At 38.3% G+C, this 17422-nt stretch overlaps 1 protein-coding gene across 7 annotated transcripts in view; it reads right to left on the bottom strand.

Moving 5' to 3' along the window:
* SPIRE1 (spire type actin nucleation factor 1) overlaps nucleotides 1-17422 on the bottom strand; it is a 203265-nt gene that overhangs the window by 65217 nt on the left and 120626 nt on the right. The window lies entirely within an intron of this gene.

Genomic DNA, 17422 nt, shown 5'->3' with positions numbered 1-17422 from the left:
CATTCTAATTTCCTTCTAGGCCTTGTAGCTAACCTTGTCACCACCTTAACTTACACTCCTAAGTGGTAATGACACAGCCCTCTCCCTCAACCTCCATATTCAACCCACCATTAAATCTCAAAGATATCACTCCCTCCATATAACCTAAGTCCTCTTTTTATCTCCCCTGAAGACCTCTTAATTTAAACGTTACCTAATTTTTGCCTCATTTCTTTTTTTTTAATTAATTCCTTTTTCAGCGTAACAGAATTCATTGTTTATGCACCAGACACAGTGCTCCATGCCATATGTGCCCTCCATAATACCCACCACCTGGCTCCCCCAACCTCCCACCCCCTACCCCTTCAAAACCCTCAGATTGTTTTTCAGAGTCCACAGTCTCTCATGGTTCATCTCCTCTTCCAATTTCCCTCAATTCCCTTCTCCTCTCCATCTCCCTATGTCCTCCATGTTATTTGTTATGCTCCACAAATAAGTGAAACCATATGATAATTGACTCTCTCTGCTTGACTTATTTCGCTCAGCATAATCTCTTCCAGTCCCGTCCATGTTGCTACAAAAGTTGGGTATTCATCCTTTCTGATGGAGGCATAATACTCCATCGTGTATATGGACCACATCTTCCTTATCCATTTGTCCGCTGAAGGGCATCTTGGTTCTTTCCACAGTTTGGCGACAGTGCCCATTTTTTGCCTCATTTCTGATGTGGTCTTGCCCTGGATGTTCTCCTCTCCTCACCCCTCACTCCCATGCCTGGTCTCTTTCATTTCCTAAGTAATGAAAGTTTCTGCTCTTTCTTCAGATATTAGGCTCAACAGAATCACCAATTCTTCAGGAAAGCCCTTCCTTCACCCTCAACTAAGCCAAATCTTCCTATTATACAATGGCATATAGCACTGTACACCTTCCTCTTTAGCCCTTATTACACTGTTATTTTACATTTGTTTGTGCCTTCCCCCTAGGTTTCATGAAACAAAAGTCTATTCTCAGTGGCTGATGTAAGCACTGGTACTTTTTATGCTCCATATATATTTGTAAAATAATTTCATGAATAAATTTCAATATATAAGATGCTTTTTATTATTTGATACATGTATATATTGCAAAAATTGTTAATGCAATAAGGTTAATTACCACCTCCATCACCTCATATAATTACCCTTTTGTGTATGTGGGGAGAACCTTTCAGATCTATTCTCACCAACTTTCCAGCATGTAAGACAATATTTTTAACTATAGTCAACATGCTGTACATTAAATCTCCAGAAATTATTCATCTTATAACTACGAGCTATAAGATGGACCCTTTTTGCTTAATTTTTATTTTTTTATTTGAGTATAGTTGACACACAATGTTATACCTTATGAAACTGCGTTAATCCACCATTTGCAATTTTATGAAAATCTTGATAAGTAAAATGTCTATTCACCCATTGATTATCAGTTTGTGTTATACCTAATTCCTACTCACAATAAATCAACACTAGTATATTTTTTTGTTGAACTTATTTTCCTGAATGCATGTGGACTGAGTTTAAATGTACTGTATGAAACCTAGTTTAATTTATATGAAAATAATGAATACTTCATAAAAAACATTTCTAAACCATTTGTTTTTGGCTTCTCAACATCTGCTTGATCTTCCGCAAAATGAGAATAATACCACCTGCTCTTTTTTTGTACTTAATAATGTAAAGGAGTATTAATATACAAAGAATAAAATTACTCTGAACATTTGAAGAAAATGTGGTATAAATAATGCATTATTTCTTCTCCTGCTACAAAAAAGAATTTAGTTAGGGGAGGAACACTTTTACTTGTTTCAGAATGTGTTTCCATGATTACAGATATCTTCTGATTTCTGAAAGTTCATGTAAGCCACTTCATTTCAACTGAAGACCTACACTAGCACCTCCATTGTGTTGGCTAGCTGAAAGAAATCCTGGGTGGCTCAGTGGGTTAAGCCGCTGCCTTCGGCTCAGGTCATGATCTCAGGGTCCTGGGATCGAGTCCCACATCGGGCTCTCTGCTCAGCAGGGAGCCTGCTTCCCTCTCTCTCTCTCTGCCTGCCTCTCTATCTACTTGTGATCTCTCTCTCTCTGTCAAATAAATAAATAAATAATCTTTAAAAAAAAAAAAAAAAAAAAAAAAAAAAAAAAAAAAAAAAAAGAAATTTTGCTTTTAAGGAAAAAACCATTACCGTCCTAATGTCTTTCCTAATGTAGGTATTCTACAAAGGTGAAGCGGCATAATATGAACTGCTGGACAGCAGGGGAAACTGTATTTTAAAACGAAGCCAGGTTTCTTGCTTGAGATTATGTAATGAGATACTTGGCACTCCTGAGTCACGCTACATTACCATCTTTGGGTCTGTTTTCCCCCACCTTTAGGACGAAGGTATTACCATCTATATCACAATGTTGTTGTATTTAAAAATATAATCAGTTAAATAGCAGGACCTTGCATTTACAGCCTCTGGGGAAAGCAACTCCAAAAACGTACCACTAAATTCTCTATACAGTCCCAGCCCCATTCCAGAGCCTTGCTCTTTTCCAGTGGTCCTGGCTGCAGCTCTTGGCTACAGGAGGGTGTGGGGAAATAATAATGACAGCTAACAAGTGCTAAGGCTTCAAGCAGCCAACATTTAGCCCCAAGCACAACCCTTGCTGTGGTTGGACTCACAACTGAGGCTAAATGACATGGCTACAGTCTCCCTGCAGGTGGGATGGAGCAGAGTGAAGCAGGGAGAAGTGGCATCAGAGTCTCGGACATGTAATAAATGTCAAAGAGACACCAGATGAATGGTCCTGTTGGGAACTTATGTGTCCTGATGCTGACCCCCAATGGTTTAGAAAAGTCTTAGAAAACAGCTGGATAAAGCTGTACTTTATTTTTGCTAAAATTGGTATTTATGAATTGATATTATAAAAGAACAGAGTTTATGAACTGTAAGTGGGCTTTGCAGATCATGGGCACTTAATATCTGGTAAAATATTATGTCAAAATCTGAATAATAATCATTATTACTAAGTTAGGGTTTTTTGTTTTTTCTTTTTTGTCTAAAGACATACCAGATGTCCTGGTATACACAGTATTTCTGATAATCAGAATACCTAATTTTTTGCTAGGGATTATTAGTGGTCATTTAAAAAATCTCTGATGATTTAAAGCCACAGTTTTCAACCCAAGCCCACCATCTTCATCAAGTATTCATACTTTGAAATCAGAGCTGAGCAGAAAGGAAACCAAAAGAAGAGGCACACACACATTTATTTTGTTCCTCTGAGGACTCTAATCCAGGCTCTATCCCAAAAACAATTAATGACTTAGGTATGTATTGTTCTTTTTGACTAGAAGTGTGTTCTTTCTAGCTTTTATAATTAAAATAGCGAAAGGAAAGAGATTTAAGGAGGTGAATTTCCTCTGGGCACCTAGTATGAAGATTCCTCAGAAAGTTGAAAATAGAGCTACCCTACGACCCAGCAATTGCACTACTGGGTATTTACCCCAAAGATACAAATGCAGTGATCTGAAGGGGCATATGCACCCCAGTGTTTATAGCAGCAATGTCCACAATAGTCAAACATGGAAAGAGCCTAGATGTCCATCAACAGATGAACAGATAAAGAAGATGTGGTGTACACACACACAGAGGAATATTATGCAGCCATCAAAACCCCTGAAATCTTTTTTTTCCCATTTTATTTATTTTTTTAGCGTAACAGTATTCATTGTTTTTGCACAACACCCAGTGCTCCATGCAAAACGTGCCCTCCCCATTACCCACCACCTGTTCCCCCAACCTCCCACCCCTGATCCTTCAAAACCCTCAGGTTGTTTAAAACCCCTGAAATCTTGCCACTTGCAATGATGTGAATGGAACTAGAGGGTATTATGCTAAGTGAAATAAGTCAGAGAAACAAGACAGAGGATCATAGGGGAAGGGAGGGGAAAAATGAAACAAGACAAAACCAGGGAGGGAGATAAACTATAAGAGACTCTTAATTGGGGCACCTGGGTGGCTCAGTGGGTTAAAGCCTTTGCCTTTGGCTCAGGTCATGGTCTCAGGGTGCTGGGATCAAGCCCCACATCGGGCTCTCTGCTCAGCGGGGAGCCTGCTTCCTGCTCTCTCTCTCTGCCTGACTCTCTGACTACTTGTGATCTGTCTGTCATATAAATAAATAAAAATCTTAAAAAAATAAAAGAGACTTAATCTCAGGAAACAAACTGAGGGTTGCTGGAATGGAGGGGGGTGAGTGGGATGGAGTGGCTGGGTGATGGACATTGGGGAGGGTATATGCTATGGTGAGCGTTGTGAATTGTGTAAGACTGACGAATTACACACCTATACCCCAGAGACAAATAATACTTTAAATATTAATTTTAATTTCCAATGGTCTCTAGCTCTTCTAGGACCCAAACAACAGAAAGCAAGATAAACAGTATGGGTACAGTAGAAGATGGGTGGTCTTTGGCAAGATGAAAATATTTATCTTTTTTTCTTGATTCCTATGGCTACTACTAAAGTTGATTACAGTAAGTCTCTCAACTGTTATTTCTGCTCCAGTTTCTTCCTCATTTGGTTTATCTTTTCACTCCCTCTCAGTGGGTTCCCAGTGTCTCTGCTGTGGCCTCCAAACTGAAGTACCTGTATTTCTGGGGACCTCTGGTCCAACAGTACAGCAATATGCCAGGGAGCATTTACAATTACATATAAATATGACATTTCCTGGAGTGAGTTTTACTCACGGATAATATAATGGATGTTGTGGCCAGTTGCCCAGGTCCACACCCTGCACCCCACTGAGGTATGAAGTTTTCTCTTTCACTGGCTGCTGGAGGTGCTGTCTACCAAAGGGTCATAGCCTAATCCTGCTCCAGGAGCTCTGCTCAGTGCCTGGAGCAAGGAGCTGCCTTGCCACGGGTGTGCCTGTCACTGGGGTAGCCCATACTCAATCATCAGTCTGTGTGGAAGTACACAGGCCCCCTTGTCCCCTTGCCCCCTTGGGACAACCCTGAAGGGACATCGCAACTTCTGAGTTCTATGTGGGAATGGCTGAGGCCTGCTCTTCCAGCACCATAGTTCAGCTTTTCCTCCCTCACAGGTGTTCGCCAAAGCAATTCCCAGTAAGACCTCCTGAATTCAAATTTTATCCCTCAGAATCCATTTCCTGCAGGAACTCAATCCACACATGGAATGCTTTTAAATATTATAACAGATGCAGACATACAACAAAATTTACATGGATTTTAAAGGTAAAACGCATGACCTCAAAGACTTTTTGACTTGCACTGAACAACATATCCCCTCAGTGGGCATCTGTTGTTTTGTCTAGAAATCTTTTCCCCCTTCCTTCTTTCCACTGGGGAACACAACCCTACAGTCTGAGTAGCGCTAACCCTATGCCTGGCACACCTCATCGCCTACTCACAAGGGTGACGACACAGCCTCCACCAGCCAGTGGGGCCCGTTTTCCTGACCAGTGTCTGGTTCTTGAACAAGTACATGACTGAATTTTCCTCCAAGATACTTTTGTCCCAATTATGAGAAACGACTTTCTGTTGGAGTTATTCAACTTAGAGAATGTGAGATTTAAGCTACAGACTGTCATCTTACGTGCCTTTTAGTAAAAGACCATCCTGAGAAGTGAGAGGGAGAAAGCCAGCCCTGATTGTAGGTTTTGAGACACTGGATCCAGCTGTGCATACCCTTAGACTTCCCATTATGTGAGCCAGTAAATCTTCCAGCCATTCTACGCATGCTAATTTGAGTGGATTTCTGTTACCTGCAACTGAAAGAGTTATGATTTAATATGTCTCCTTATCCAGAAATATGAGTTCATGCTTCTGTGGCTTAGGAGTACTCTGTTCGAATAATATGAGAAGCACATGAGACCATTCCCACCCAACCTTAAATTTTACTGTTCTCCAACATATCCCTGACTAAATGTAATCCAGATGGTCTCGCTGCTACACATTTATGCATCTCCACTTTACCTCTGGGCTGTGATAAAATCCCTAACTCCCGGCTACTAAGAAAAACTATCCACTCTGTATAATACTAAAGGTAGTTTAAATGAATAGTCCAAGAGTTTCATGTTTCTTTATTCTTCTGAATAAAAGTAGCAAAAACGAGTGCTGACATTTCTTAGCTGTGTGACTTTACGCAAGTCATTTAACTTCTCTAATCTTTGGCTTGTTTTCCCATCTGAAATACAGATACTAATAACCACTTTTTGGACTTTGTTAATATTGCATGAAATAATATGGAAGAAATACTGAATGCAGTCTGGCTCATGTTTAGCATTTAGTAAGTATTAGTTATTATAAGCCAATAAATATCTGTGAGGATTTGACTGCGAACACTTTTACTCCACCACAAAAACATTTTATTCTTTTACTCAATGAGACCTTTCCCTAGTCGCTTCACGAAATCAAAATCTTGACTCACAAATAAATCAAATAAAATAGTTGAGAATCTGTGAATATTACAGTTGAATAAGCCTGAACAGACGTGCAACTAGAAATCTCAGGTTTTCTAGTTAGCAGAAAAAATAAAAGAGTAATTTGACTGTAATTACATATTTTTCTAGTTTTAGTGGCAAGCTTCTGTCAATTATATTCTAGCTTCTGAATAAATTATTTTGCGTGTACAAATGTAATAACAGATGCCAACTTGTGCTTGGAATATGGTGAGAAAGTTCTAAGTGAGCACCCACATGGCAATTAACTCTCTGTATATCTGACATAACCATTCTCAAACTAGCAATTAGAAGTGCTCCATGCCAACACTTTCTGTTTCTGGCATCTTAAAAAATAAACAAAATCTACTCTCTGAGTCACAAGTATATCAAATGCTCAAAGAATAATTTTAATTCAATTGTGTAGATTCAACATCAGCTCACATATAAATGCCCACCCTTATAAATATAGCCATGGAGGTGTGTGGGTAGCTCTGTCAGTTAAGCATCTGCCTTCAGCTCAGGCCATGATCCCAGAGTCCTGGGATCAAGCTCCACATTAGGTTTCCTGCTCAGTGGGGAGCCTGCTTCTCCCTCTCCCTCTGCCTGCCATTCCCCCTGCTTGTGCCTGCTTGCTGTCAAGTAAATAAAATCTTAAAAAAATATATATATATTCATAAATATGTTAATAACATTCCCATGATGACCATTTTCCTTCATAATGTTAACCACTTAAAACTATTTATCATTTATTGATATTCCTCTATGTACTTAGTATATGTTTTTAGTTACAAACTTCTAAAAGTGTAAAAAGGAATATGTTTTAGTAATTCAATATACACTAATATGCTTTCAAAGAAATTACTATTAAATTCATTTCCCAAGTGACAAAATCACTAATACAAATGTTGCCTATAATAAATAGAACATGTATACCAACCACAAAGATTAAGAGCCATGATGTTCTTTCTGAGATATTTTTACCACAGAGAAAATCAAGAAAAGGGATTTTATCTATTTGCCAGCCCAAAGGTAGTATTTTGAAAATTAGGATATAAAAAAACTTCCAGGGAATTATAGCAGTTCTTTTAATAACTGGAAGCCTCCTATGTATATTAAAGAGTAAATGGATAATTACTAAAGAATATGATTTATATTTTCATCAAGTTTTTAAAAAATATATTTTATTTATTTATTTGACAAGAGAAAGACAGCGAGAGCAGGAACACAAGCAGGGGGAGCGGGAGAGGGAGAAGCAGGCTTCCCATAGAGCAGGGAGTCTGATGCTGGGCTGGATCCCAGCTGGGATCAGGACCTGAGCTGAAGGCAGACGCTTAATGACTGAGCCACCCAGGTGCCCTATTTTCATCAAGTTTTATGGCACTTTCTTAAGGATGTAACACACTCTTCTACCTGCGGGGTATGATAGGGAGAAGATAACTACCACAAAAGGAGAGAACATCAGCATTTTACTTAATGAAAGAATGTAAAATGTTAAGACATTAAACTATAAGTTGATCATTTCTATAAAACTGAATTTCTGAAGAAATTAGAAAAACTATACAGTCATCAAAATGTACGAAATTCATTTCTAGGTTCTATGAAAGGAGTATCATTCTTACATTCCAATATTTTTGTTAGCGCACACAGACACACACATGCATCTACACATGCACACAGATAGGCTGAGGATTTAATGACCATCCACCCCAAGTAGCTGGACTCACAGTATCTCTCTATATAATCACCCTTTCAGTGCAACCACTCTGGAAAACAGCATGGAGCTTCCTCAAAAAGTTGAAAATAGAGCTACCCTACGACCCAGCAATTGCACTACTGGGTATTTACTCTACAGATAACACTACCCAAACGTAGTGATCCGAAGGGGCACGTGCACCTGAATGTTTATAGCAGCAATGTCCACAATAGCCAAACTATGGAAAGAACCTAGATGTCCATCCACAGATGAATGGATAAAGAAGATGTGGTATATATATACAATGGAATACTACATAGCCATCAAAAGAAATGAAATCTTGCCACGTGCGACGACGTGGATGGAACTAGAGGGTATTATGCTTAGCGAAATAAGTCAATTGGAGAAAGACAACTATCATATGAGCTCTCTGATATGAGGAAGTGGAGATGCAATGCAGGGGGTTTTTGGGGTAGGAAAAGAATAAATGAAACAAGCTGGGATCGGGAGGGAGACAAACCATAAGAGACTCTTAATCTCACAAAACAAACTGAGGGCTGCCAGGGGGAGGTGGGTAGGGAGAGGGTGCTGGGGTTATGGACATTGGGGAGGGTATGTGCTATGGTGAGTGCTGTGAAGTGTGTAAACCTGGCGATTCACAGACCTGTACCCCTGGGGCTAATAATACATTACATATTTATAAAAAAATTAAAAAATTAAAAAATAAGCACCCTTTCAGTTTTTATACTCATTAAGTCTTCACACCTAAAGAAATGCAGTGATAATCATAAAATGATCATTAAAATATCACAGACAATATCTGCAAATTATATCACAAAAAGCTATTTTTTTAATTTCTTTTCAGCATAACAGTGTTCATTGTTTTTGCACCACACTCAGTGCTCCATGCAATATGTGCCCTCCCTAGTACCCACCACCTGGTTCCCCCAACCTCCCACCCCCCGCCCCTTCAAAATCCTCAGGTTGTTTTGCAGAGTCCATAGTCTCTCATGGTTCATCTCCCCTTCCAATTTCCCTCAACTCCCTCTCCTCTCCATCTCCCCATGTCCTCCATGTTATTTGTTATGCTCCACAAATAAGTGAGACCATATGATACTTGACTCTCTCTGCTTGACTTATTTCACTCAGCATAAACTCTTCCAGTCCCGTCCATGTTGCTACAAAAGTTGGGTATTCATCCTTTCTGATGGAGGTATAATACTCCATCGTGTATATGGACCACATCTTCCTTATCCATTCGTATGTTGAAAGGCATCTTGGTTCTTTCCACAGTTTGGCGACCGTGGCCATTGCTGCTATAAACATTGGGGTACAGATGGCCCTTCTTTTCACTACATCTGTATCTTTGGGGTAAATGCCCAGTAGTGCAATTGCAGGGTCATAGGGAAGCTCTATTTTTTTTTTTTAAAGATTTTATTTATTTGACAGAGAGAGATCACAAGTAGGCAGAGAGGCAAGCAGAGAGAGTGAGAGGGAAGCAGGCTCCCCGCCGAGCAGAGAGCCCGACGCAGGACTCGATCCCAGGACCCTGAGACCATGACCCGAGCCGAAGGCAGCGGCCCAAACCACTGAGCCACCCAGGAATCTCCACACTGTTCTCCAAAGTGGCTGCAGCAACTTGCATTCCCACCAACAGTGTAAGAGGGTTCCCCTTTCTCCACATCCTCTCCAACACATGTTGTTTCCTGTCTTGTTAATTTTTGGCCATTCTAACTGGTGTCAGGTGGTATCTCAATGTGGTTTTAATTTGAATCTCCCTGATGGCTAGTGATGATGAACATTTTTTCATGTAAAGCTATTTTTTAAAGAAATACAAATGAAGGGGTGTGTGTGGGGGCTCAGTCAGTTACTTAACTTTCTCATATTCTCAGGTCTCATATTTGGTTCAGGTCATGATCCTAGGATCTCGAAATCCAGCCTCCCATCTTTGTAGGGCTCTGTGCTAAGTGGTGAGTCTGTTTCTCCCTCTTTCTGCCCCTCCCCCCACTTGTGCTGGGGCAAGCACTCTCTCTTTCAAATAAATATATAAAATCTTTAAAAAAATACAAATCAACAAGTGAAGGCCAATACTCCATTAGAAAAAGGAGCAAAGGATATGAATTAGGTAACTGATAAATACAAATGCCTCCTAAGCAGATAAAAAGGTACCTAATCTCATTCACTCATAATAAGGAGAATGTAAACTAAAACTATGGAATACAAATTTTCACCTGTCATTTAGAAAACACATTGTGTAGGAAAACAGACAATCTTACACAATGCTAAGGAGAGTGTGAATTGGTAAAACTCTATTGAAGACAATTTTATACTTTATGAAAATTATAAATGCATACTTCCTTGGAACAAGCAATTCTAATTTTCCTACATATATGACTATGAAAAACAGCTTCAGAACTATCCATTGCATTATTATTTGTAATAGCAAAAAATTGGAAGTAATCTAGTAATTGTCAATAATCAATTTAATAATTGATTAAATCAATCAGAGTACATCCACACAACAGAATATTATGAAGACATAAAAGATATAAACACTATGTACAGATATGAAATGATCTCCACGATATATTATTAAATGAAAAAGGAAAGTTCAGAACAGCATAAAGAAGGAAGAAAAAATATTATATTTTTGTTAGTTATGGATAAAATATCTCCGTAAGGACGAAGAAGAAATAACAGTATATGTTGTCTATGGGATAGGGACTGTGTGGCCAGGAGGCGGAAGCAGAAGGGTACAATTTACTATTTTTGAAGAAACAGTACTCCTGGAGTGTTTGAACCTTGTAAATTTTTTTTTTTGTTAAAATAAAGTTAATTAAAATGAAGAATTTACGGGACAAGTAGATTCTTCTGCAACATTTTAAGAAGGGAGAGTAGTGATAACAGCAAAGGCACCCAGGGCAGAAAGGGTAATTTAATTACTTCTGATAAGGTAAATGCTTTGCACACTTACTAACATTCACAAAATAATAAATCAGTCAAAAAAAGACAGACATTGACACAGGCCCTGAAAAGGAGAAGAGTAAATGAAACAAGATGGGATTGGGAGGGAGACAAACCATAAATGACTCTTAATCTCACAAAACAAACTGGGGGTTGCTAGGGGGAGGTGGGATTGGGAGAGGGGGAGCGGGCTATGGACATTGGGGAGGGGAGGCGAACCATAAGAGACTATGTACTCTGAAAAACAACCTGAGGGTTTTGAAGGGTCAGGGGTGGGAGGTTGGGGCAACCTGAGGGTTTTGAAGGGTCAGGGGTGGGAGGTTGGGGGAACAGGTGGTGGGTAATGGGGAGGGCACGTTTTGCATGGAGCACTGGGTGTTGTGCAAAAAGAATGAATACTGTTACACTGAAAAAATAAATAAAATGAAAAAAAAAATAAAAAAAAAAAGAAAAGTTAATAATGGATTATCTCATTAAAATGAACAAATGGCAACCTTACAAACATCCATCTGGTGGTAGTCCTTTCTTTCAAAACAGGGTATGTTCACCACTTGGAAGAACATAAATCCATTTTAGTGGTAGGGAGGAATTTCCAGCTAACTTAAATGCTACAGTTTTATTTTTATTTATTTTTATTTTATTTTTTAATATTTTATTTATTCGACAGAGAGAAATCACAACTAGGCAGAGAGGCAGGCAGAGAGAGAGGAGGAAGCAGGCTTCCTGCGGAGCAGAGAGCCCGATGTGGGGCTCGATCCCAGGACCCTGGGATCATGACCTGAGCCGAAGGCAGAGGCTTTTTTTTTTTTTTTAAATTAATTAATTAATTTTTTTTTCAGCGTAACAGTATTCATTGTTTTTGCACAACACCCAGTGCTCCATGCAAAACGTGCCCTCCCTATTACCCACCACCTGTTCCCCCAAACTCCCACCCCTGACCCTTCAAAACCCGAAGGCAGAGGCTTTAACCCACTGAGCCACCCAGGCGCCCCAAATGCTACAGTTTTATTATTGGAGGTGCTCTGAGCAAGCATGAAGAGAATGAAAAGGAGAGAATATGAGAAAGCAGATTAAAATAGACTTCAATATGTGAATGAGACAGAGGTCTTGTGGCTTTATCTTTGTGAGTGTAGTCAAGAAGAATAAATTCGGAAGTCATGTCACATGCACCTGCCTAAATGTAACTGAATGAAGTCACTAGCAGTGGTATGACACAGGTGGATCTGATTATTGGCTTCTAAGAGATGGTGGGTGGGAAATATTTAATTTTTTTTCCAACCAATTTCAGGTAATAAAATGTGGTTATTTGATTTTTTCAAAAATATAAGAAATATTTGATGACAGTAGTCAATTCCAAAAACATTGTTTTTTCCCCCAGCAACAAGAAACTTTATAGATATATGTGTGTGTGCATTTGTGTGCATGTGTGTACCTAATATTCCATTGTAGGTAAAATAATTGGTAATTATCTTACCTAAGATAAACTGAGCTCAAAGATTTCATCATGAAATTTTGATTTCTTATATAGGACTAATAATAATAGGACACTTAATGAAGGGTCACAGTAGTAGTTGTTCATTATGTAGTACAAAAACACTCATATAATGTTGTGAAGATTTATAATGAGTCATGCTTATTTCCAATTCATTTCCTTACCCTGTAATTCCAGTATCTGGTCAAATTTTTTTTTTAAGATTTTATTTATTTATTTGACAGACAGAGATCACAAGTAGGCAGAGAGGCAGGCAGAGAGAGAGAGAGGAAGGGAAGCAGGCTCTCCACTGAGCACAGAGCCCAATGCGGGGCTCGATCCCAGGACGCTGGGATCATGACCTGAGCTGAAGGCAGAGGCTTTAACCCACTGAGCCACCCACGTGCCCCACTGAGCCACCCAGGTGCCCCATCTGGTCAAATATTAAACTGGCTTCAATCTAAGCATCTGAAGATCATCCTTTCATCACAGGATTTTTATTAAATTTAGGGTAAGATTTAACCATTCAAAAGAATTTGAATGACAAGGTTTAAAATAAAGTCATATATAACTAAGGATCACTTAAACATTCAGAAAATCAAGACACTGGCATACTGCTACTATTTTTACTTTTTTTTTTTTTAAGAACTAGATCTCATTAAAAAAATTTTTTCGGGGGGGGGAGAGAGAGAGAGAGAGAGAAATAGAGAGACAGAAAGAGGCTTCGAGTTGGGAGGGGTATGGAGGAAGAGAGGGAATCTTTTTTTTTGTTTTTTTGTTTATTTTCAGCATAACAGTGTTCATTGTTTTTGCACCACGCCCAGTGCTCCATGCAGTACGTGCCCTCCCTATTACCCACCACCTGGTTCCTCAACCTCCCACCACCACCCCCCCTCCCCCTGCCCCTTCAAAACCCTCTTGTTGTTTTTCAGAGTCCATAGTCTCTCATGGTTCAGGGAGAGAGGGAATCTTAAGCAGGTTCTACACCCATTGAGGCTCAATCTCACCACCCTGAAATCATGACCTGAGCCAAAATCAAGAGTTAATTGACTAAGCCACCCAGGTACCCGTGTATTTTAATTTTTCTAGAAGTTTTAATTTTTATTTGAGTATACCTGACACACAATGGTGTATTAGTGTCAGATGTACCATTTTGTAATTTGACAAGTTTATATATTACACTATGCTCACCACGAGTGTGGCTCCCATATGCGCCCTCACATCATTATTAAAATATCATTGACTATATTCCTTATTCTGTGCCTTTTACTCTGGTGCCTTATTGATTTTGTAACTGGAAGCTTGTATCTCTCACACACCGATACCCATTTTACACAACCCCTCACCTTCCTCCCTCCCCTCTGGCAACCATCAGTTTGTTCTCTGTATTTATAGGTCTGATTTTGCTTTTTGTTTATTCGTATTTTTTTTTTTTTAGATTCTACTTATGAGAGGAATCATATAGTATGTATTTCTCAGTGTGAATTATTTAACTTAGAATAATGCCTTCTAAGTCCATCTATGCTGCTGCAAATGGCAAGATCTCATCCTTTTTTATGGGTGCATAATATTCTATATCTTGGCTATGGTAAATAACACTGCGATAAACATAGGAGTGCATGTATTTTTTTTGAAATAAGTGTTTTCATTTTCTTTGGGTAAATACCCTGTAGTGGAACTACTAGATCATATGGTAATTCTATTTTTAATTTTTTGAGGAACCTCCATACTGTTTTCCACAGTAGCTGCAACAGTTTGCATTCCTGCCAACAGTGCCTAAGGGTTCCTTTTTCTCTACATCCTTCCCAACACTTGTTATTTCTTTTTTTTTTTTTTTATTTTAGCCATTCTGACAGGTGTGAGGTGATATCTCACTGCAGGTTTGATTTATATTTCCCTGATGATGAGTGATGTTGAGCATCTTATCTTTTTACATGTCTCCTGGCCATATCTTCTTTGGAAAAATGTCCATCCAGGCTATTTTTTAATTGGATTATTTGGGTTTTTTGGGTATTAAGTTGTAGAAGTTCTTTACATATTTTAGATCTTAACCCCTTATTTGATATATAATTTGCAAATCTGTTCTCCCATTCACTAGATTGCCTTTTTATTTTACTGATGGCTTTGTCTGCTGTACAAAAAAATTTTTATTTTGATGTGGTCCCAATAGTTTATTTTTGCTTTTGTTTCCTTTAACTTAGGAAACATATCTAGAAAAATATGGCTATAGCTGATGTCAGAGAAATTACTGCCTGTATACTGTAAGATTTTTATAGTTTCGAGTCTCACATTTAGGTCACTTTTAAAAAATATTTTACTTTATTTATTTTAGAGAGCAAGAGAATATGGGGAGAAGGGTAAAGGGAGAGGATGAGAGGGACAAGCAGACCCCTTACCCAGCACAGAGCCCAACACAGGGCTTGATCCCAGGACCCTCAGATCATGACCCGAGCCAGAACCCAGAGTCGGATGCTTAACTAAATGAACTACATAGGTGCTCCTCACATTTAGGTCTTTAATCAATTTTTGAGGGGTTTTTTTGTGTGTGTATGGTGTTAGAAAGTGGTCCAGTTTCATCCTTCTGCATGTAGCTGTCCAGTTTTCCCTACACTATTTGTTGAAAAGACTCTTTTCCCCATTATGTAGATTTTCTTCCTTTGTCATAGATTAATTGACCATATAATCATGAGTTTATTTCTGGGCTCTCTATTCTACTCCACTGATCTGTGTGTCTATATTTGTGCCAGTTGCCAAACTGTTTTAATTACAACAACTTTGTAGGACATCTTGAAATCTGGGATTGTGATACCTCTGACTTTGTTCTTTCTCAGGATTGCTTTTTGTTAGTTGGGGTCTTTTGTGGATCCATACAAATTTTAGGATTATTTATTCTAGTTTTGTGAAGAACGCTGTGGGTATTTTGATAGGATTTCACTGTATTTGTAGATTGCCTTGGGTTATATGGCTATTTTAACAATATTAATTATTCCAATCCATAAGCATGGAAATATCTTTCCATTCATTTGTGTCTTTAGTTTCTTTCATCAGTGTTTTAGATCTTTCACCTCTTTGGTTATAAGTGTATTCCTTGGTATTCTGTTCTTTTTGGTGTAATTGTAACATGTTTTTAAAATTTCTCTTTCTGCTACTTCATTATTAGTGTATAAAAAGATTACCAATTTCTGGGTATTATGTATCTTGCTACTTTACTGAATTTATTACTTCTAGTAGTTTTTAGATGGAGTGTTTAGAGTTTTCTATGTATAGTATCATGTCTTCTGCAAACAGTGAAAGTTTTACTTTTTCCTTACCAATATGGATGCTTCTTATTTCTTTTTCTTGTCTGATTGTTGTAGCTAGGACTTTCCGTACTATATTGAATAAAAGTGGCAAGAACAGACATTCTTGTCTTGTTCCTGATCTCAGAGGAAAAGCTCTCAATTTTTCACCACTGAGTATGGTATTAGTTGTGGATTTTTCATATATGGTCTTAATTATGTTGAGGTATGTTCCCTGTAACCCCCCTTTGTTGAAGAGTTTTTAATCACAAATGGATGTTGAATCTTGTCAGATACTTTTTCTGCATCTATTGAGATGACCATATCATTTTTATCCTTAGTATTGCTGATGTGATGTATGATGTTGCAAATATTGAACCATCTTTGCATCCCTGGAATAAATCCTATCTGATGTGGTGAATGATGACTTCATGTATAGTTGTATGTAGTTTGCTAATATTTTATTGAGGATTTTTGCATCTATCTTCATCGAGAATACCGGCCTTAGTTTTCTTTTTTGTGGGGTCTTTGGCTGGTTTGGGGTTTAGGGTAATGCCGGCCTTGTAGAATGTATATGGAAGTTTTCTTTCCTCTTCTATCCTTTGGAATAGTTTGAAGAGAATACCTCTTCTTTATGTACTTGGCAGAATTTACCCGTGAATTCATCTGGTCCTGGACTCTTATTTTTTGGTAGTTTTTTTGTTTACTGATTCAATTTCATAATTGATCAACTCATAATTGATCAGTTCAGATATTCTGTTTCTTCCTGGTTCAGTTTATCCTTGGTATTTCTGTGGTGTCAGCTGTTACTTCTCTCTCATTTCTGATTTTATTTACTTGGGTACTTTCCCTTTTTTTTTTCATGATGATACTGATTAAGAGTCTGCCAATTTTGTTTACTTTTTCAAAGAACCATTTTTCAATTTCATCTATCCTCTTCTGTTGCTTTATTAAGTCTCTGTGTCACTTATTTCTGATTTGATCTTTTTTATTTCCTTTTTCTTCTACTCACCTTGGCCTTTGTTCTTTTTCTAGTTCCTTTAGGTGTAAGGTTAGATTGTTTATTTGAGCTTTTTCTTGTTTCTTTAGGTAGGCCTCTATTGCTATTTACTTACCTCTTTAAACTGCTTTTGCTGTGTCTCAAAGATTTTGGACTGTTATGTTTTCATTTTCACTTCTCTCCATGTATTTTTTATTTCTTCTTTTATTGCTTCACTGACCCAGTTGTTCTTTAATATGTTATTGAGTCTCCACATGTTTGTGTTTTTCTAATTTTTTTCTTGTGATATATTTCCAGTTTCATACCATTGTGGTTGGAAGAGATCCATGATTATGATTTTAATCTTCTTAAATTTATTGAGGCTCATGGGACACTTGGGTGGCTCAGTCAGTTAAGCATCCAATTCTTGATTTTGGCTCAGGTCATGATCTCAGGGTCCTGGGATCAAGCCCCATGTTGGGCTCCATGCTCAGTGAGCAGGGAATCAGCTTGAGGATTCTCTTCTTTTCCCTCTCCCCTGACTTTTGTGTGTGCTCTCCCTCTCAAGGAAAT

This window comes from Meles meles, chromosome 12 (assembly GCF_922984935.1).
Source record: "Meles meles chromosome 12, mMelMel3.1 paternal haplotype, whole genome shotgun sequence".
Lineage (NCBI taxonomy): Eukaryota > Metazoa > Chordata > Mammalia > Carnivora > Mustelidae > Meles > Meles meles.
The sequence above is the reverse complement of the archived record's forward strand: the minus strand, read 5'-3'. Positions and strand labels throughout refer to the sequence as shown.